At 40.0% G+C, this 22,112-nt stretch overlaps 1 protein-coding gene across 3 annotated transcripts in view; it reads right to left on the reverse strand.

Annotated features, from left to right (window-relative positions):
- The window catches only part of BACH1 (BTB domain and CNC homolog 1), a 44,882-nt gene extending 30,523 nt beyond the window's left edge, over positions 1–14,359 (reverse strand). The window contains exon 1 of one of the 3 annotated variants that reach the window (XM_012780947.3): positions 14,243–14,359. The gene's annotated coding sequence lies outside the window, so the exon portion shown is untranslated. The other 2 variants (XM_012780950.3, XM_012780949.3) reach the window with 2 other exon arrangements.
- Positions 14,360–22,112: the final 7,753 nt, after the last annotated feature.

Here is a 22,112-nt window from a genome sequence, read left to right on the forward strand (position 1 = left end):
AGAACCAATATTTTAAAAATTGAGTCCTCCAGTACATGAACATGGCATCTCTCTCCATTTACTTCTTTAATTTTTCTCAGCATTATGATCTTTTTAGTAAAGAAGGATTGTACAACTTTTGTTGTATTTATTCCTAAGTATTCTGTGGGGTTATTTTGTTATTTGGGGTTTTTCTGTAGTTACTATAAATAGAGTTGGTTCCTAAAATTCATTTTCTGGCTTTTTGCTACTACTATGTAAACACAAATTATTTTTTAAAATATTACCCATGAATTCTGCAACCTTACTTAATTCACTTACTAGTACTGATAGTTACTTTGTAGATTCCTTAGAATTTGTATGTACACAATTACGTTGTCTGCAAATAGAGATAGTTTTATTCTTTCCCATCTCTATGCTTCTTAGTTCTTTTTATTCCCTTATTGCAAGGACTAAACAGTGAGAATAGTGACAGTGGTTGTCCTCATCTTATTCTCCTACAAGGATAATGTTCAGTATTTCACCATTAAATATTACATTAACTATAGGTTTTCTAAGATGAGCAACTAATAGGCAGAGAGAGGGAGGTGCAATAGTTATCACCTCAGTTAACTTAAGGCTCCTGCAAGAAACTTAAAGGGGAAGAAAAAAAAGCAAAGAATGAAAATTCCCCAAAAGAGCAAAAATCCCCAACTCACTCAGCCTCCTCCAAGGTATGCCTACATCATTTTCTAAATGCTTACACCTCAGATATCCCTAAAATCTCATAATCAGAGGCTAGAGGTGAGAAAGACAGAGAGTTGTTGCCAGAGAGTATATAAAAGGATTTGAAGACTCTATCAGAAACTCACTAACATAACAGCTAGCTGCTCTACAAATAACTAGGGGTGGACGGCACAAAATCACGGTTTATAACTTGATAACTCCCCTGCCTGTTAAGCAAGTTACTTTACATCTCTGTGACAATTTTTTTCCTGGCAAACTAGGAACAAGAATAGTACTTTTTGTTGGAAAGTTCAAATGAAATAATATATATAATCTTAGGGGAATGCCTGGCATATAATGAGTGCTCAATAATCATTATCTATTATTTGATTTGATGCTAGAAATGTTTTCTGAGTAGCACAGGATGACACTGAAACTGCAGGCAAAGAAGTGTGAGAGCAATTACCTCGCTCAGTGCCCAGCACTGGCACAACACAGGGACGGTAACACACACTGCTAACTGGCTTTCAACTTTCATAATAGAGAAATAATAGAAGATTTATTCATAGTTACAGAACAGAATGCAAACATTATTAACTTTGACAAAATAAAGAGTAAAACTGCCGGGCGCGGTGGCTCACGCCTGTAATCCTAGCTCTCTGGGAGGCCGAGGCGGGCAGATTGCTCGAGGTCAGGAGTTCAAAACCAGCCTGAGCAAGAGCGAGACCCCGTCTCTACTATAAAGAAATTAATTGGCCAACTAATATATATACAAAAAATTAGCCGGGCATGGTGGCGAATGCCTGTAGTCCCAGCTACTTGGGAGGCTGAGGCAGGAGGATTGCTTGAGCCAGGAGTTTGAGGTTGCTGTGAGCTCAGCTGACGCCACGGCACTCACTCTAGCCTGGGCAACAAAGCGAGACTCTGTCTCAAAAAAAAAAAAAAAAAAAAAGAGTAAAACTGACAAGACTGGGAAAAGAAATCAGAGAGAATGGAAAAGTATATCTATATGGCATATATAATGTGCAGGGTCAAAAGATACTACCTTAGATTAATGAGACCAAAACACACACACACATACATACACACACACGTTTAGAGCTGGAGGCTGGAGTTTCAGGTGACCAAGAGCAGAAATGGAAATGATATGCTTATAAATATAGGTGGGGGGATGGTAAAAGCAAACAAAATCATCATCTATGGTAACAGGAAGTCTACAGATAACGTCTTAGGTTGATAAACTGAGGTATAAACATCTTACAGAGATAGAAGTAGCCACCAAAACAATTTAAAAGCAGAAATGAGTAAACATCGTATACATCTATGAAGCAGAATCAGGGGAAGGGTGAGGTGCAGCAGATAAGGTTGCTCTCTGTACATTTTTTAAAAGCCAAGAACATGTATTACTTTGAGCAAAAGCACAAACAAAACTAGGTAAACAAAACTAGCAAAACTTAGTTAAATCTAAATTGTTGACAACTTGGTTGCGAGTCTTAATGCAACTTTTTAAAGATTCTTCAAATAAAAAGGCATTTGAAATAGAGAAAAATCAATCCTGAACTCAAATCTTGGATTTTGACAAAACTAAGAGATGGGGAAGGTAGAAAAAATACAGTAAGATATCTTCTTGTTTGGGAACAATGTTATGTATACTACTTTTTAATTATTGATAGATGGTAATAACAGGTTCTTTAAAAATATAAGGATATCCTCTAGAAAAATGAGCTCTTAAACTGCCAAACCACTAGAGCACTGATTCTCCATCTTACAGAATCTAAAGAAATCTATTAAACTTCAAGGAAGAAAATCATTCACATAATAAAATTCTGCATTTGCTTTTAGTAGAACTGATGAATGACATCAAGAGCTGATTCTTTGAGAAAACCAATGAAACTGACAAACTTCTACAAAGTCTCACCAAGAAAAAAATGAATATATACCATTCCTATCATCATTTAAAACGCACCATAATGAATCCTTTAAAATTTCTTGACTCTCCCTATATTCCTCCATCTATAATTCTCTGTTACTCTTGATAGAACTCCCAAAAGGATGACATATACTCAATCTATCTCCATTTCCCTCTATTGCCAATTTCACTGAAGCCCACTAAATTCAGGCCTTTCCCCTGCTACTCCATGGAAACCATTTCATGAAGCTCAATGTCCTCCAAACCACCAAAGGCAAATGTTTAGTCTTCTTACTTGGCATTTCAGCAATATTCAGCATGTTGGTCATTCCCTCCCTGAAACTTTTTCTTCACTTGGCTTCCATGATATCACAATCCTCTGGTTTCCCACCTACCTTAAGGGCAGCCACTTATCAATTTTCTGGATAGACCCTCCTCCAAACTTCTAAATCCTGGACAGTCCAGGGCTTAGTCCTCGGACCTCTCCTCTATATCTGATCTAATCTCCACTTCTCCCTTGAACTTCCTATTAATGTATTCAACTGCATGCCCATATCACTACCTGTACATATAACAGTCATCTTAAATTGGACATATTCAGAAATTTTGGTTGTCACCTACACACACACCCTCTTAGGATAGATATCAAAATATTGACAATGCTTAGATCTAGGTAAATTTTTTTGTTGTTTCTGCATTCTAGTTCTTAACCATAACACATACTACTTTAAAATCAGAAAAGTATTAGAATAAATAACTATGAACAAAAAAAAGTATCCTGGTTAAAAATGTAGTTCACATTTATTTTGATTGTCTTGAAGCCTCCTAAAGAATACCAATTACTTTCCCCCCTTTATAACAGATGTTTCCTCCAGTCATCAGATATTGGTTTGTTACTTACTACATGGTAAATTCATGAGAAACTCTAAAACAATGGTCTCTTCACAGTAATGACTAAAGAATAAATTAAATTTTGTAGAAACTCAAAATATGACGATGTTGGAAAAAGGAGAACCCTACTACAGGAAAATAAGGGGAAAGACCCACCAAAGTAGGTCTAGCCATGTGAATGAGGACAAACGCACATCTGTGAAACTGGAATAGATAGCTTAAGTAGGCAGCTCTTACCCTACTTGTCTCACAAAGCCCTTTGGAAAGTATGAAGTGCTAAACGAACTCATAGAATTATGAAAGACAAAAGGAAATCAAGTTTTATTTTAGGGTTACTGTAATACTACCAGCAGCAATAGGATATAATTAAGGCTTTACTGATATCATCATCTATATGATTTTCTGTAAGTTACCTGACTTAACACTTCCTATAATGATAAAAATTCAATAAGCCTTATAAGGATCTCAACAAGAGAGGATCTCAAAAAGAAAACATTAAAACTGCACAAACCTGCCCAAGATAACTGCTAATTTCACAAAGCTAAACAAGTTCTAATTAAAAGAGCACATTCATTTAGGATGACCCACTTCTGTTACAGTTAAGGAAACTGAAGCCCTCGGAGGGTCAATAACTTAAAGGTTGAAAAGGTCTCTGCTCCCAGGTCCAAATATTACATTTCAATTCATGTTACAAGACCTAAGTCATATGTCAGGGGGAGGGGGGTGTACAAGTGAGGAGGTATGGAAGAGCAGGTACAGGGAAATGCCTCAAATATCCTGCGTGTAATGCAAATGAACACAATTAGACAAATTAATGGCCATTTATGGAATACCAAATTTTCCCTTATTATTAAATATTTGGTGAATTAATTTTTAATTAATACTTTTTGGATTATATAACCTATCTCAAATATTATTTAAAAGGACTCTGAAACTAAACTACACTGAACGTAGTCTATAGTTATACATGTCACCAAAAGTTGCTTTAAATATGGAGTATTCAGTGTCCATTGTCCTATGTCTATAATAAAGATTTTTCACATGCCATTTTGTTTTCAAACTGTAGAAATTATTACCATAAACCAAATTATTTATTTCCAACTCCCTAGAGGTGAAAGCCCTAAAATTAGTTCAAGGTCAGAATGACCCTCTGTAGGTTTAAGAGTTGACACACATAGTATGCAAAGTAACTGAAAAGACAAAATAAAAAAGCTCCCTTCAAATTCTCAACCATACACCAACTCATAATAAACTTGAGTCAAAAAGGAGAGGGAGGAGGTTAATAGTGAAAAGAATGTTAAGTAACAATTTTAATTAAGTAAAGCAGCAGTTATAGTAGAGCAATTAGTGTATCACATGAATCACAGACTTGACACTCTTTAATTCAAGCAGAGGTAACTAAAAAGTTTTATTTTAAAATAACCTAATCCACTAATCCCTGACATAGGGCTATGATGTCTCAATGTATTATACATAGCTACAACTAAAAATTGTCAAGTCCATTTTTTTATTATTTATGTTAACTTGAGAGTCAAAATAATCATTTCTAAAATGGAGATTTCCAAGCTACAGAATTTCCACCAGCGTTCTCAATAACTACTTTTCATTATGTAATAATCACATAAGATTCAGTCAAATAAGTAATAATTTGGGGCCTATAAATAAAGGTAAACTATATCTCAGTTCAAACAGTATTTGAAGAACTACTGAGTAGATAAACATGACTGCATTTTATTGAGACAGAAATTATTTTGGCAGTATTACAAGTCTTTCCAAATGTTATCTAAAAAACTAATACCACTTCGGAAGCCTACACTGGCCACTTATCACAGTCTATTAGTTACTCTCAAATATTAATAGAAACTATTAGCAATTAATTTCTATTTTGTAACACTCAAGTGTTTATGTATTTACATTATTTGTGTGCCAGTCACATAGCACCAAAACCTGGGATTGAGAAAAAGGAACAAGAACGAAACAAAAGTTCTTTGCACAGTGGCCACAGTTGATAATGTATACAGTAGCCACCTTTATCCTAGGGGTATATATTCCAAGACTCTCAGTAGATGCCTGAAGTAGATGCCTCCAGATTGTAATGAACTCTATATATACTGTTCTTTCCTCTACATACATACCTATCATAAAGTTTAACTTATAAATTAGGCACGGTAAGAGATTAACAATAAAATAGAACAATTTTAACAATGTACTATTATAAAAGTTATGTGAATGTGGTATGTTTTAAAATATCTAGTAGATATAATATTTTCAGACTTAGTTTGACCATAGGTAACCTAAACCACAGAAAGTGAAACTGTGGATAAGGGGACTGGGACGGCTACTGCATTTCAAAATTACTGAGGGAGTAGATTTAAAGGTTCTCAACACAAAAAATAAGAGAGGTGATGAATGTGTTAATTAGCTTGGTTTAATGTTTCTACAATGTACACATATAGCAAAACATCACACTGTACCCCATAAATATATACAATTATTATTTGTCAACTTAATAAATGTTTAAAGTGCTTTGTTTAAAGTATTTAAAGCACTTTAGGAGTGCTACAAGAACACTATGTAAATTTAAGGTGGCATTATTCTTGAAGTCTGAAAAGAATGGCAAATAAGCTGATCCCAGAACAGCTCTCCCTTCCAGGAGGGGAATGACTGTGTAGAGAGGGAAGGAGTGATTCTGTTTGCATCCCTGATTCAAGAATTTGGGTTCTAAAGAGTCCTGACACATCTAGTCAATGAGAGTACCATTCTATTGGAGTCATGCTAGCTGGCCTCACCACTCAGTGTGAGCCACAGATATCGCAGGTGGGTATGTATGCCCTTGCAGATGGAGAGTGCAGCCACCTTCATAAAGACAGAATCAGAAACTACAAGATAGAATTACATGTTCTCCTCTCCCTGAAAGCATTAAAAGAATGACAGAGAACTTTTAAAATGTTTAGAGTATTGAAATCTATTCCTTCTATCTATACTTTTTTGGGCATTACAGGTAACTTCAATTTTTAAATGATTTTTAAAACACCACATGTACTCAGTATTAAATTGGAACTAACCATTCAGCATCATGTGCACAGACGGAAGTAAAACTCAACAGAAATCATGCAGGTGGGAGGAGGGAAAGAGTGAATCATACCTAACCGGTACAATGTACACTATCTAGGTGATGGGCACACTTACAATTTTAATTCCAGTACAAAAGCAGTCCACGTAACCAAAACATATGTACCCCTGTAACATTCTGCAATTAAAAAAAAATTAAATTAAAAAACATTTGATTGTAAAAGTACTACTTGATCATAATAGGAATTATAATGACATATTAAAAGAAAAAAAGTCACATAAAATTCCAAATCCAAAGAAAAGACACTTTCTGTTTCTCCTCGGAAGCATGTGCCTGTGTGTGGTGGCAGCAGGAGCAGTAGACAAAGACAACATTGCTGACCACCAAACCCAAACCCTGACCGTGTTCACATATCTACTCTCCACCTAAGGCCATGTATTTCTGGGGAAGCAAACCCCAGTCCGAGCCCAAGATGAATCTTGATCCATTTAAGCCGATCACAGTGGTGCCATTTCCCTTGACACAAACTGATTTAGGCAAGGGCTTGCGAGCAATGGTGAGCCACAGAGAAGAAAGAGATAGGGTAGCATCTACTATGAGGCTTCCGGGAAAAGCTTTTCTGATAGAAACATCCCAGAAAAAAAAAAAATAGTGTCTCTCTTCTTCCGGGAAACTTAGTCATATTTTCTTGTGACACTTGAACTTGCAGCAGCCATCTTGCAACCATAAGAGGAACTAGCCAAGGACAGAACAAGGATGTTGCTTGCATTTTTCAACCTTTTCCCTCTGACTGAAGTTTTAAATATACACACAAACACACAACCTTCCTGACCCAATATCCCCCTACTAAAATCTATTTCTCTTTAGTCTTCTCTTCACAGCTAAGCTTCTCAATATTGAGTCATCAATACAAGCTGTTTCCTCCACTAATTTCCTAAACATTTCCCCCAAATCAGGCTTCCAATAGTCTATGGCTTTTATATGTTGCTACTACAACAATTAATACATGCTACAGTAATGGTTTGTTTAATAGACTATAAACTTCTGAAAAGTTCTGTATTGCCAATATCTAGAAAAGTTCCTTGCTTATAAAGGCATAAATATTTGTTTCATGAGTTAAATGTAAACCCAATACCTAACAGGTAGGAATTCCACAAATATTGAAATGAATTTAGCCAACCTACTATCTACACACACCAAAAGTTCAATATGTGTGTGTGCATGAGTTTGGGGGCAGAAGAAGCATCATGCATCAGAAGATAAGCGAACAAAGTGTCTTGAAATTTAAAAATACAGTTATTCCTTACTCTTCAGGGATTAGAGATCTGTTCCGAGCTAACTCACCAGAAGAGAATAAGGTGTTTCTACACTGGCATCTGAGAAGCAATGTCAAGACAGCACACTAGTATCTAAACGCCTCTGCTACTGGTGACCACTGCTGCCAGCCTACTCCAGAGAAGAAAAGGTACCCAGGTACCTTCTGGGGTCTTAAAAACAGACCAACCAGGCTAATGACAAAAGGCATGCCCTCAGAGGCAAAACATATTGTTTAAAAATCTAAAGAAATATGCCTATAGCTTGATCAGCACTCATGACAGTCCTTTCCCACAAAGGGACAACTAAGCAGAGAAAGTGAATAGTAGCTACAGACTCATCCCCAACTAGCATTTCCTTTGATTTCTCTGGATGACAGCTGAAACCGAAGGCATGTCAGCAAAGAACCCTAGTCAGCTGGGCAAAATGCTTTTCTACTTCAAAGTCTTTTGCTAATGTGATAAAAACTGTAACAACTAATAGCTTTTTTTCTTACTTCTTTTAATTTAAATGATAAAAATCCTATCTAGAGGAGAATCCTGAGCCATGCTGGTAACACTCCTTAGAAAAACATAGTTGACAGACATCAGACACTTTGGGAAGTGAAAAGGCCTGGGCCAAGACCTAACCACTTTACATTTTTAAAAATAATCTTTAAATATAAAATATACACTAATGTAATTACTAACCTTACAAAAAAAAAAAACACTCCAAAATTACAACCTAATTACAGGCTCATAAATTCATTAAAATGAATCTTTTATAGCTACACATTTATAACAAACTGTCTGATGGATGAGTAACTGTGCTGATTTAGAGGACTTCCAAAAGATGCTGGCACACTTTAAAGGAATAGGCATTAAGTACATAAAGATACTAATAGGCAAGGAGTTGAGTAGGTAGTTCTCCCATTTTTTCCATAGGGCCCTGAAGAGTTCCCCTCCTTAAGCCAAAATCACTTCCCCTGGGAGCCTAGAGGCAGACAAACCAATAAAAAGACAAAACTAATGGGGAAAAAAGGTGTATAGGAACAAAGAGGGCTATTTCCCTTACTATATACTATTTAGTCTATAACCTTAGAGATGAGCTATTACTAAGGTTCAGGCTACAAAGGAATTGCAAATACTTCTTAGTGTACTTCCACTTTAATGAGGGATAAGAAAGTGGAGTGTAACTATTCCACTATGACTCTGATTCAATCTAAAAAATAACAAATAAAAAAAGTGAAACTAACTTTACCAGACAGAAACAGGGAATAATTATTTTACTATGATATACAAAACTATTTTTTTGAACAATGAGTTTCCCCTGGCATTAACAAAAGGATTTAAATTTATTTTTAAAAGAACATGATTGCACACAGTTTCAGTGGCATTAAGGTAACATTTTCTAAATTGTGCCAGTACTGGGAAAGGAAATGAGCAGCCAGCCAACTTCATTGCATGCCCACTGTGCTCACACAACAGTCATTAACAACCAAGATTCTGGCAACCACTATTTCTTTGTTCCTTATGTTTGCTTTGAGGCAATTAACCTATTAATATTTTCCAAACTGTCCCTGATCCTAAATAAAACAAAGTATATATTCTAGAGGAGTGATGATATTATAAGTATTAGATATATAAGAAGACCCAAATTATATTTTGCTCAATTCAATTCTGAGCCAAATATGGGTAAAAATAAGTCACAAGTTTTCTATCTTAGGAGATGAAATAGAAGAATGACTTAATTCCAGCTGCTTCCTCAATAATCACACCAATGATGAAAACAGAAAGTAGAAATCTAAATAATCAAGAGTTTCAACTCAGTACACACTTAAGAGGTACAACACATAATGTTCTCTCCTTCAATCTGTTAAAAATTCCCAAGTTTCAAAACCACTGAACTAGAACAAACTCATATTATACCACCCAGTGGAGCAACCAATAGTTTACTGAACAAACACAGACAAGGCACATTCAAGGCCATAGGAAATAAAACAGAAAGACATAGATCTCCACCATCAAGAAACTTATACTCTACTCGAAAGGATAGTTGAAATGTTTGACACAACCTTTCTGAATTACTAACAGGTGCAAGAAGCTATATGATAAATGTATCTACTGTATTCATATGCATAGCATATATAATTTTTTTATATTAGTATAGACATGTCACGTAAGGAAACCCAATACTTAGAAGTAGTAAATGACAGGTAAATTTATGTTCCAAATCTTCCCAACAAACTGTATGGCACCCAGGAACATGAGAGAAACGAGTTCTGTCCTGATATTAATAAGCAGGGAGGGAGTGGACAGGATACTAAACCTGCTGGGCCACATATGTCAAGTACAATGTGAAGAAGACACTAGAGTAAGAATGGCAGTGTTTTTATTTCTCCAAAAGCCAAGTTCACTTACCTGGTAGAAACTGCCTCTAGAGCACTCTGCTGAAACTGTTAGAGTCTTTTAAATAAAAAGTTATGTCCTGTGTTCCTTGTCCTCAGAAGTGAGGTATTTTTGAGACGGTGCTACTGATTTATCATCATCAGAGTGTTCACTTGAGTTGTTTTTCCAGTAGCAGTGACCTGGGGCACTCCTCAGTCTCACTTGTGATCAATGGCTACAATTCAACTCTGGGAAGCTACAAAATGTGGCTGTGTAACTAAGCACTTCCCTGATTCTGAACAACAGATAATAACACCTAACATTTGTTGATGTTTAACACATTAACTGCCATGTGAGTTGTATTTAACTCATTAGTTTTGAGCCCCGGGAAGCATATGAAGTCAGTTCCTGAAAATCTTACTTGTTAATGTTCTTATTGTTACAATTAATATTGACAATTTAATTGCATGTAACTCATGCACACAAAACAATAAAAAATAACAAAGTTTTCATTAACTTAGAAAGGATCCTTTTGTTTTCGAAGTTTTTATTCTATTTTCGTAATAAAACACGATGGCCCCAAGGGAAAAAAATTTTTTTCTAGTGAGGCAGTCAATGTATAGAGAGAGCTGACACTGTTCTAACCACATCTTAACCCATATTAATGATTTAATCCTCACAACAATCTATGATATAGATTCTATTATCACCATCCCCGTTTTACAGAAGAGACAACAAGGCACCAAACACTAGGTGGAACAGCTTGCTCAAAGCTTCGAAGGCGGCGACACAGTCAGAACCTGACCTGAATCAGTCTGATCACCTCCTTCTAACCATTTTGCTTACTGCTTCTTTGTCAACTGTACAGAGATCAAACTCATGACCTCAGTTCTGTTAATGCTACACACTGAGTAAGCCAGATACCCAGATTTCAAGGTGGCACAAGTCAATATATTATCTGTAGTCCTGAAATGATTATTCTCTCCAAGAGGCTTGCATTCTGGCAAAAAGCACTAACATTACTAGATTACCTTATCTGGCATATTTTTTAAATACAAGAGAGGGGAATAGAAGGCATATGAAAGTTAACGGAATGCTAAATATTAATACTAACTACCCCCAGCACTCATAAGACATTGATTTTCTTAATAAATGTAACTTCCCAAGAGATTTGCTAAATAAGTAGTCTTATTAATCCTCATTAAGGGCTGTAAGTTTGTCAAAAAAAAAAAAAAAATGGGGGGGGCAGACTTCAAGGAGTAACAATAATTCTTAAAAGAATTTGCTATACACATATTACACTCCAATGTGTAGATTATCTTCAAGTGTTCCCATTACACTTTTTTACACATCACTACACTTCAGATCACACATACATTAAGCAAACCAATTGCTGGGCTTGTCTCCAAATTCAAAATATGTTATCAAATGTAACTAGTTTTTTTCTATTTCCATCTTCAACATCAACAATGTAACAAGAAATGTATACTTAAGCTTCTAATCTTTAAGGCACTTCTACAAAAAGAACTACACATGAAATAAAAATTAACTGGAATATTAAGAACATTTTGAAAGAACTATAGCTCTTAAGAGGAAACCAGAGGCTTTTTAAAAAGCATTTCCATTATTGAAAGAATGTTATTGTCAGTAGTTAACACTCTTTATATTTTCCAACAGAAAAGGGGAAGGGGCAGGCACCCAGATTATATAATAAGCATGCTCTACTTTTAGCCTCTATCTTTAAGCTTAATGTCTTTCTTATTTTACATAAAAATAAATTTAAAAAACAAAGTTTTAATATTTTCTTCCTAAATAAATCACCTTGCACCCCACCTTTGAGGCCCTAATAACTAAAAAAAATTCATGACTTCTAATCTCCTCTATTCCCAAACTTAAAGCAACAAAATTAATCATTTTTCCTAATTCAAAATGTTTTAAATTACCTATCATCAATAATAATCATTATTTTGACCAGAGGTCAGGGCCAAATTCCCCATCCACATTTCCCATTCCTGAACTTTGTTATGAGGACTCATATGTTTGGGTTGTATCCTCATTTTTTAAGCAGGCGGCAATGACACAAGATGTAAAGCCAGTAGCACCATATATCAAGAAAATGAGACAGATACATATGGTCTGCCTTTCATTAAACAGTTCTTTCTAGACTTGACCCAATGAGACCTGTTAATTCAACCCATAGTCTCCTTACCCTCCCTCCTCTCAGACACCAGAAACTACTTGTGTATGCATGAAAAGCCAAAGTCCATGCCAAACAAAACAAGTCCCTTTCTCTGTTCTCATAAAGACATTTTTATGAAGAACAAATTCAATTCACTTTTTGAAACTTATAGACTACAAAACAAAACCACAAAAAGGAAACAAAAAACTAAGCACAGTAAAAGTACTAAATATTTTTGTTACAATACTACTTATTGGGTTATTCCTAGCTGCAAATTTCTTCCTCAGTTTTAGTTCTCTCCATCACAAATTTATTCTCAGGCACTAGGTCATGAGGATACTGTGTGTTTAAACACCACCTCAGTGCCACTTGGCCACTAAGAGTGCTATTGCACTTCCCCCACTGATTACCTGTATCAATACAGGCAACCCCAGCTGGGTCCCCTTCAGCCTTGTGAAGCAACCCCTTTAGAGTGTTCCTTGGCCTTTTATAGTGGAGGCATGTGATGAGTGTCTGCACCAGCTGTTCCTAATTACCTCTCTGGCTGGGGTGAATGACTCAGCAACCCAACTTTTTTAGAGTCATCCCACCTTGCTATCCAACAAACATACTGAAGAACGGTAAACCACTTGACAGAACCATGGGTTAAACAACAATACGGAATGCCATCACTACACCGAGTCCACTCTACTCCAAGCTGACTCACCGGGAGCCTTTTTTCCCTAGGCTTCTTTTAAAAGGGCCAAAGGCAGAAGTGGCAAGTGCCTTCAAGCCCAGCCCAGCCCTTGCACCACTACCCCAGCACCAGGAAGAAACAAGCAAGACCTCTTCCCATTTCTCCGGTTGACCATGTGAAGCACTCAAGTGCTCTGCCACTAACAGGTCTAGGGTTTCCACCTTTTTATCTTTCTAACTGCCTTAAATGCAAACCTTCTGGGATGTAAGGACCGTTCAACTACACGAACAAAGACCTAGTGGTGGCATCCACCAAGTGTAACAGCCCTAACGCTCGGACAATTCTCCAAAAACATTAGCATCCTACAAAACGATCTTTGTTCCTCAAAGCGTGGCACTGCAGCTTTGTTTTCTCCACACTAGTTCGTTCACAATCACTACTGCACTTTACCTCGAATCGGCCCGAGGTAAACGCCACTCAATGACACGAAACTGCCGTGGAAGGAGGAAAAAGCAGCGGCACACATGCTACCTAACACGAGCACAAAGCTGCGTCTCCATAATCAACACCCACTCTCACCATATTGTGAGAGTCTCAATTACAACGTGTGGGCAAAACTCCAACAAAGGGAGCCCTGCGATCTCCAGTCCCCAGAACCGAATCCGGCTGGGCCAGTGGTATTCCCGCCCCGGCCACGAACCCGGCCTTCCCCGCGCGGCGCGCACCGGCCGGGAGGACGGGAGGACGGCAGGCGGCGGGGGTGGCGGCGGGGCGGGAGGACGACCCGGCCGGGCCGCGGGGGCGGTGCCGATGTGTCAGCGCCCGGGCGGGCCGCGGCTCGGGGTGGGGGGCGGGAGCCGGGACCCCCCGCCGGCCCGGCACGCCCCCGGCCCCCGCCCGGGCAAAGTGCAGCGCGCGCCGGTAAACAACCGCGCGGGAGCCGCGGGCACCGACCGCTCGCCCTTCCGGCGGACGCGGCCACTTCCAGGAACAGGGGCGCGGACGCCCCCGGCAGGCCCGCGCTGCGCCCCCGGCCCGAGAGCGGCCGCCGGGCCTCGCCGCCGCCCGCGGACCCGCCCGCCCGCCGCCCCTCGGGCCGCGCGGGCCCCCCACCCCCCGGGAAAGGCGGCAGGACGGCCGAGCCACTCACCAGAGCCCAGGCGCCGCGCGGCCCGGCTGACGGCGGCGAGCGAGCCCGGCGGGCGGCGCGGGCAGCGGTCAGGTGACTCACTCGCTCCGCGCGGCCGGCCGCCCCCGACCCTGCCTCCCTCCCCGCGCGAGGCCCCGCCCCTCCCGCGCGAGGCCCCGCCCCCAGCAGAGGCCCCGCCCCCCGCGAGGCCCGGGCCGGCGAGCCGGCGCGGGCGGGGGTCGCCGCGGGGCGCTTTCAGGGAACGCCGCGTGGGCCGGGGCCGGGCGGGCCTGGAGGCGGCGGCGGAGTCCCCCTGCCTCCGCGTGGAGCGCCCCTTCCCCGACACGGCCCGCCTCCTGGACGGGCGAGACGCCCCGGGACCACCCCTCCTTGCCCGGTGAGGGCGGAAAGGCAGGGCTGACGACGGCCCCCTCGCCCGGTGTCCCGGGACCCCCTAACCCAGCCAAGCCGACCCAGGAGGGAGCACGGGCGCCGCCCCACGGCCCTCCACAGGGGTCGCCCCTGGCCCCCTCGGCAGAGCGCCTGGTCTGCCTTCCCAGGTGCTGGCCGGGCGCCCGAGCGCCCCAGGTATCCGAGCTTACTGACCGGTACGCGTCAGGTGCATGCAGGTTTTTGTAGACGGCGTCTGGGCAACCCTCCTGCTGTGCGACAGTGACACAAGGGCGCCCGCTGACAGGTGTTCCCTTCACGCTGTACCTGCCGGGGAGCTTCCAGCCAGGTGGGGCGCGCGGCGCGGTCAACCGGCCCGGCCCGAGCCCCGCGTGCGCTTTAGTCCTCTGGCGAGTCTCCAGTTGACAGTTTTAAAGTTGTGTCCCCACGCCGTTTAACGTTACCTCTGTAGTTTAAAGCACCGTCTCTCTGCGGACAGGGATGGACACAAGACAACCTTATCCGAGTTACTGGGCAGGTAGCAGCCACCCTGAGGCCTGTGGCCTTCGGATGATCTGTGTGAAGGGATTTTGTTGTTGGCTTTGGGATTCAAGTGGAGAGAGATGAAGAAAAATTGGGGGCTGAACAGCAGCAGCCCCAAAGAGTATGTACACATTCTTGAATACAAGAAGTCAGCCCTCGATCTCCCAGAGCAAAAAAAAGACCAAATAAAAAAGGCTACCAAAATAATAAATTCAGGTATTATCACTAATGTGGCTGTATTTTTACCCACAGGCTGTGGGACTTTGGGACATTTGGGTTACATCCAAAATGCATGAGAAAATGACATCAGTGAAATTGGATGGGAGGTGATACACTGTGACTTAGAATCAGAGGAGGCTTCCTGAAGGAGGTAACATTTGTATTGGGTCAATGGGGCCCAGCAGTCCAGGAAGGGTCCAGAGGTAGGAAGCAGATGGCATCCTAGGTTGCCTGAGTTCATGGTGGGAGTACAAATATTTAGCGAAAATTGAGGAAAGGACACTTGGGAATAGAGCGTGAAAGAAGGATTGGGGTTCTTACAGAACTGTGAGAGTTTCTGAGGCTTCACTCTTCTTCAACCCTGAACCTATAGAATTATATTCTTCTTTTTCCACACACCTGCGCAGTTTCTTCTAGGGGGAAAAATAGACACACGCACACGTCTGAGAGGAACTCTTGCTTCTTTACTGTAGATAATGGTGATGACATTTTCTAGCCTGAAAATGATGACATATATACCCTGATATATTTAATTATTTAACAAGTTCTTACAAAGGTATACCAAGATGTTGAGACTATCAAGGCAGTTAGGAATGACTCTCAAACTTCGGAGTGCATAGGAATATCTGGGGTGCTTTTTAAAATGCAGGTTCCTGGGTCCTGCCCCCCTAGATTCTAATTTTGTAGGTCTGAGTGGGACCTAAGGATCTCCATTTTTAATACTGATGGAGATGGTCTTTAGGTCAAGAAGTACTTTAAGAAGTACTTAAGTTAGAGTTTATGGTGTATACTAGGGGTAGAATGGAAAATGAAATTAGAAAATGAAACAAAACCAAGTCAGAATGGGAAAGGCCTCATGCACTGTGCCTACAGTTTGGACTTTATCCCATGGGCTGAAGGGAGTAAGTAGAAGTCTTTAAGTCATGTGATTGTTTTTAAAAGCTAATTCTAGTATGGAGAAGTAATGAACAGGGGGAGGGGAAGCATTGCAGGTTGAACAAAAGAATGAATGAATGATGATGCAGTAAAATACTCAGTAAATGATGTGGCACTTTTTGTTTTCAGTATTCACTTGCTTTAAACAAAAACCACTTAGAATATCTCTCTTTTAAAGCCTAAATATCATTGCAAATATTCACAAGCGACTTTCTGTTCTGACCTATGCCTTCCGAACTTTCAGAGTTAGCATTAACATTATTAGCTGCCAGGCCAACAAAACCTTAAGTAATCCTACTACACTCAGAATCAAGAAAAGAATCTACTTAATTGGTCAACTGTTAAGAATACCACCCTCAAGATCTTTTACATTAACTCACATATTTATTAAAATATCTTGATAAAACATATTTTTAAAAATTATCTTGAGGTTATAATGAGACATAGTACCTCTGCCCAATTCCTATTTTGAAAAAGAAACTTTAAGATTCTGGGACAAAAAAAAAAATTATGATTGCTTTTAATTGATATTGATAGTAGTTTGAAACTGGGAAAACTAGCCTAGTAGTGCAACGTGAAGATTCTGTGCTACTGTTTCGCAGTGCTTTGCAATTAGCGATTCTTTGTCACATAGTTTTGTTTTTAGTGCATTATTTTTTAGGAGGATTTATCCATGAAGAATGGGAATCACACCTTATCGATATGCCTTTGACTCACACTTCGCATTAAATATGAGAAGTGATAACAAATTTTTCTGCTGGGAGCAGTGTTTGTCAATATGCAGCACTGCTCCCAAAATGTTATATATGTACCATGTGGCATTTCTTTCAAAAAGGATATTCCCTTTTCAAAATTTTTCCCAACATATTCTCCTTCTAGTCATCATACTGATTTTATCACAAAAATAAAATCTTATCATTAAATTAACTCTGAGAACAATTTAAATAACTATAGGCCACAAGTCAGGGAATGATTTTTAATAAAAGCTAGAAGTATACACTATCATTTTCTCCTCCAGTAACAATCATATCGCCTTGCCTGACTCTCAAAATTGAGAGAGCCAAGTTACATAGATAGGTGACATGTCAATGGCTGTAAGGAACAATATGGCATAAAGTTTGGGCAATAAGACATGATGCATATCCTAGGAAAACCTTAATGTGCATCACTGTAACTTTTTTCCCCCCTCTCCTCCCCTTCCTAACCTCAGGAAAGATACACAAATCCACATTTATCCCCTAGCCACCCTTAGTTTTGTATCTTCCTTTCCACAGATGCAACATGACAACTATAACCCCTACACATCTTTATACTTCTACTGCCTCCCCAGAGCTTCATTCACTCCATCACTGTAGCTCCTTTTGTCTTTAAATATTCACTCACTAATTCAACCAACAAAATTGGGGTGAGGCGAAAATCAGCAAGAAAAAATCAAATAACCCTATTAAAAAGTGGGCAAAGGACTTGAACAGAAACTTTTCTAAAGAAGACAGAAGAATGGCCAACAAACATGAAAAAATGCTCAACATCTCTAATCATCAGGGAAATGCAAATCAAAACCACATTGAGATATCACTTACCTCCAGTGAGAATGGCCTTTATCAAATAGTCTCCAAACAATAGATGCTGGCATGGATGTGGAGAGAGGGGAACATTCCCACACTGCTGGTGGAACTGCAAACTAGTTCAACCTCTGTGGAAAGCAATATGGAGATACCTTAAAGCGATACAAGTGAATCTACCATTTGATCCAGCAATCCCATTGCTGGGCATCTACCCAAAAGATCCAATAACACTCTACAAAAAAGACACCTGTACTCAAATGTTTATAGCAGCACAATTCATAATTGCAAGGCTGTGGAAACAGCCCAAGTGCCCATCAATCCAAGAATCGATTAATAAAATGTGGTATATGTATATCATGAAGTACTATTCAGCTCTAAGAAACAACGGTGATATAACACATCTTATATTTTCCTGGTTAGAGGTAGAACCCATACTACTAAGTGAAGTATCCCAAGAATGGAAAAACAAGCACCACATATACTCACCAGCAAACTGGTATTAACTGAGCAGCACCTAAGTGAACACATAGGTACTACAGTAATAGGGTATTGGGCAGGTGGGAGGGGTGAGGGGGCAGGTATATACATACATAATGAGTGAGATGTGCATCATCTGGGGGATAGTCATGCTGGAAACTCAGACTTGTGGGGGGAGGGGGAGAGAAACCTTAAAATCAGTACCCCCATAATATGCTGAAATAAATAAATAAATAAATAAATAAATAAATAAATAAAAATAAAAAATAAATACATAATTGGGGTGAGGGACAAAAAACTAAGGTTTAAACTGTGGGGAATTACGAAGATAAAATAACATAGGTCTCCCCAACTTAAAAAACTGCCATTTGACGCCTCTTCCCTCAAAGGTGATTATGGATTGAAATAGCACTCCTGCCCCCAGGTTGGAAGGTTGTTGTGGAAAATGAACATATATTATTAGAAGACAATGATAACCTGGAGCAGGACAGGTAAACACACTGCAGTGTTTACCTGATAATTGAAATGAATGATAAGGTGAAGGGAATGTAGTCTCTGGTTTGAGATGTTACAAAGTCTAAGATTAAGATGAAAGGGAAAACAGATAATATTGGAACAGAAGACTCAGTGAGATGGCCCAAATGGGCAAAAGAGATACTGCTCAAATACCAGATTTAATGACAACCAAAGTGGCTCAAATATGGAAAAATTCTGATGCTTTTGAAATCCAGTAGGAGGCTGTAGTGGACTAAAGATGGCCATAAATTTTTTTGTCATTCTCCCTGTCAAGAATGGGAGTTAATTTTCCATCTTCTTGAACCTGGCCCTATGACTGCATAGCCAAGAAAACACTGCAGAAATGATGCTATGCCATTTCTGGATTCTGGTAGCTTCCACTTCCTCTTTCTTCAGATGATCTCTCTTGGCACACTCCCTCCCAGAATCAAGCCACCATGCTTCGAGAGACCCAGTATGGAACATGTATAGCCTCTCCACTCAGGAACCCCACCAGAGCAACCAGCCAATGGTCAAAATCAAATACAGTCATGTGAGTGAGCCATCTTGGATGTTCTGTGGTCTAGTCAAGTTTATACAAAAGAACCTTCCAGCTGAGCCCAGCCAACTCATAGAATTATAAAATAATAAAATGGTTAATGCTTTAAGCCATTAAGTTTGGGAATATTTTTATATATGGCAATAGATAACCAAAATAGAGGTTAAAGAAAATATCTAATGATAAAATAGAGCATGAAAATGGAATTAAATTTAAAGAAGAACCACAACCCCAATGATCAAGATTTAGAGGAAAGCTAAGGTAAATAGAACAGAAAAAACATGAAGAGACTTGAATTTTAAACCTCTGTCAAGCTCCTAGACCTGAAATGACACTTCAGATTTTCTTCAATTACAAATTCATTGTGCTCCAAACTTTGTCAGGTGTTATCGGGAGCTCAGCTGTCTCCCTGGGGAGCCATGGTTTGGCTGTGGCTGTATTCCTCTACCAAAGGCTCCAGCTCCTGCCAGGCAACCCTCACCTAGGATGATAGCCGAAGCAACCTCACTCAGTGTGAAGATGCCTCTTCACTTCTGCCAGACCCAAGGTGTGTCACCTCCTTGGTAAGTTCCTGCCTTCAACCTTGTAAGTGGTCCCATCTGTTTCCTGCCAGTTCCCTAACTGATTCATCAGGTTGAGCCTTGGGGGTAACCAGAGTGAATATGCTAACAGATCTAAGGAAAGAATGTGATTATCACAAAAGAAGAGTCAAGAAAAGGGAGAGTCAGAGGTACAAACAGGGGTAATACATCCCTTGCCCTGTTTAGGGGTGAGGGTGTATGGCCAAGGACAGTATTTTAACCTACCCTAATCATAACCACAATCCCAAACCCTGTTACCTGCAGGATATGTGTGGGGACATGGGGAGGATCACAGTGCAGGATACCATGGCTTGGTTCTACTAGATTACCCATCAAGGTCTTCACACTCACATCCCTCTTTGATATCTTTCTACTAATTATTTGGCTCCACGTGTACCTTTGCCTATAGAAAGAGATAGGTTGGTGAGTAAGCATCAATATTTGATATACTTGTTGTCTGTTATCCTCATTGTAAATTAATAAATTATCTTTTCAATGTTCTTCCTGCCTCTGCAGTTTCAGATGAGTCTGCATCTGAAAGCAAGATGACCATTGATGTGTCTACGGTTCGAGTTTCTGCATCACCAAGTTCAAAATCATGGTGAGCTTGACAAGTTAAAGCCTGGAGTTGCCAGTCCAGGTGGTCCCTACTTCACAGAAACACCCTTGGTGTTTGTCATGAGTGGCTTCAGGACTAACCTTTAGCTCAGGGATGTTTTATTCCACATTCACTTACCTTTCTCTAAATCATTTTGTGGTAGACACTACTAGTCGCCTACCCAATATCCACTTCTCCTTCCTTGCTAACATAATCCTTATTAAATGTGTGATGTACCCATTTAAAAACACCTTCTCAAACTCCCTTAGCCATGTGACCTAGTTCTGCTCAACCAGACATAAGCAAATATGCACTCGATGGAATTTCCAGGAAAGCTCTTACTTTCTTGATAACAAAACACTAAATCAGCTGAGCTGGTATGCACCTTTGCTCTCTGCCCTCCTAACATGGAATGACTTTAGGAGAAGCTCTTTTCCTTCAACTATGAGGATGAAAAGCACAGGCTAAGGAAGCCCAGATCCTTCCTGACTTTCTTGAGCAGCTGAGCAGCCCTAGTTGCTGATTTACTCTTCTTACCATACCAAAGAAAGGAAACCCTATTCAGTTAAGCTTCTAGAGTTGAGTTTCTATGACATGAAGCCAAATGTAGTCTTAACTGATATCCTTTCTTTTATTTTATTTTTTATTTTTTTATTTTAGCGTATTATGGGGGTACAAGTGTTAAGGCTACTTATATTGCCCATGCCCCCTGCCCCCCTCAAGTAAGAGCTTCAAGCATGTCCATCTCCCAAACGTTGCACATCTTACTCGTTGTGGTTGTATATACCCCTTCCCTCCTCCCCTCTCCCACTCTCCCTACACCTGATAAATGTTACTCCTATATGTCCACTTAGGTTTTGATCCGTTAATACCAATTTGCTAGTGAGTACATGTGGTGTTTGTTTTTCCATTCTTGAGATACTTCACTTAGTAGAATGGGTTCCAGCTGTATCCAGTGATATCCTTGCTTAATCTCAAGCCCCTCATATCATTCTGTATAAATGCATGTGCTAAGAACCCTGAAGTCGTGCATCCTAGGTTATGTGGAAGTAAATGGATTGTTATGAAAATATTTAGTGTAATAGATTGAATATTTGGGCCCCATCAAAATTCTCATCTTGAAATTCTAATCCCCATTGTGATGGTAGTAGGAGATGGGGCATTTGGAAGGTGATTACATCATGAGGGTGCAACTCTCATGAATGAGATTGCTGCCCTTATAAAAGGAACCCTAGAAAGCTGTTTCTCCTCTTCCACCATCTGAAAACACTGCGAGAAGTTGGCCATCTGCAATCTATAGGAGGGCCCTCACAAAGCCTGACCATGCTGGACCCTGATCTTGAACTTCCAACCTCCAGAACTGTGAGAGATAAATGCTGATAATTTAAGCCACTGTGATATTCTATTATAACAGCATGAATTGACTAAGATACTCAGCCTGTATCCATGACCCTGGAAGCTAGCAAATGAATTGCAGTGCATAACAGTATAGTAGTGTAGAAAGTAATGGAAGAACAAAAAATGGACC

Source organism: Microcebus murinus, chromosome 1, assembly GCF_040939455.1.
Source record: "Microcebus murinus isolate Inina chromosome 1, M.murinus_Inina_mat1.0, whole genome shotgun sequence".
NCBI classification, from domain to species: domain Eukaryota; kingdom Metazoa; phylum Chordata; class Mammalia; order Primates; family Cheirogaleidae; genus Microcebus; species Microcebus murinus.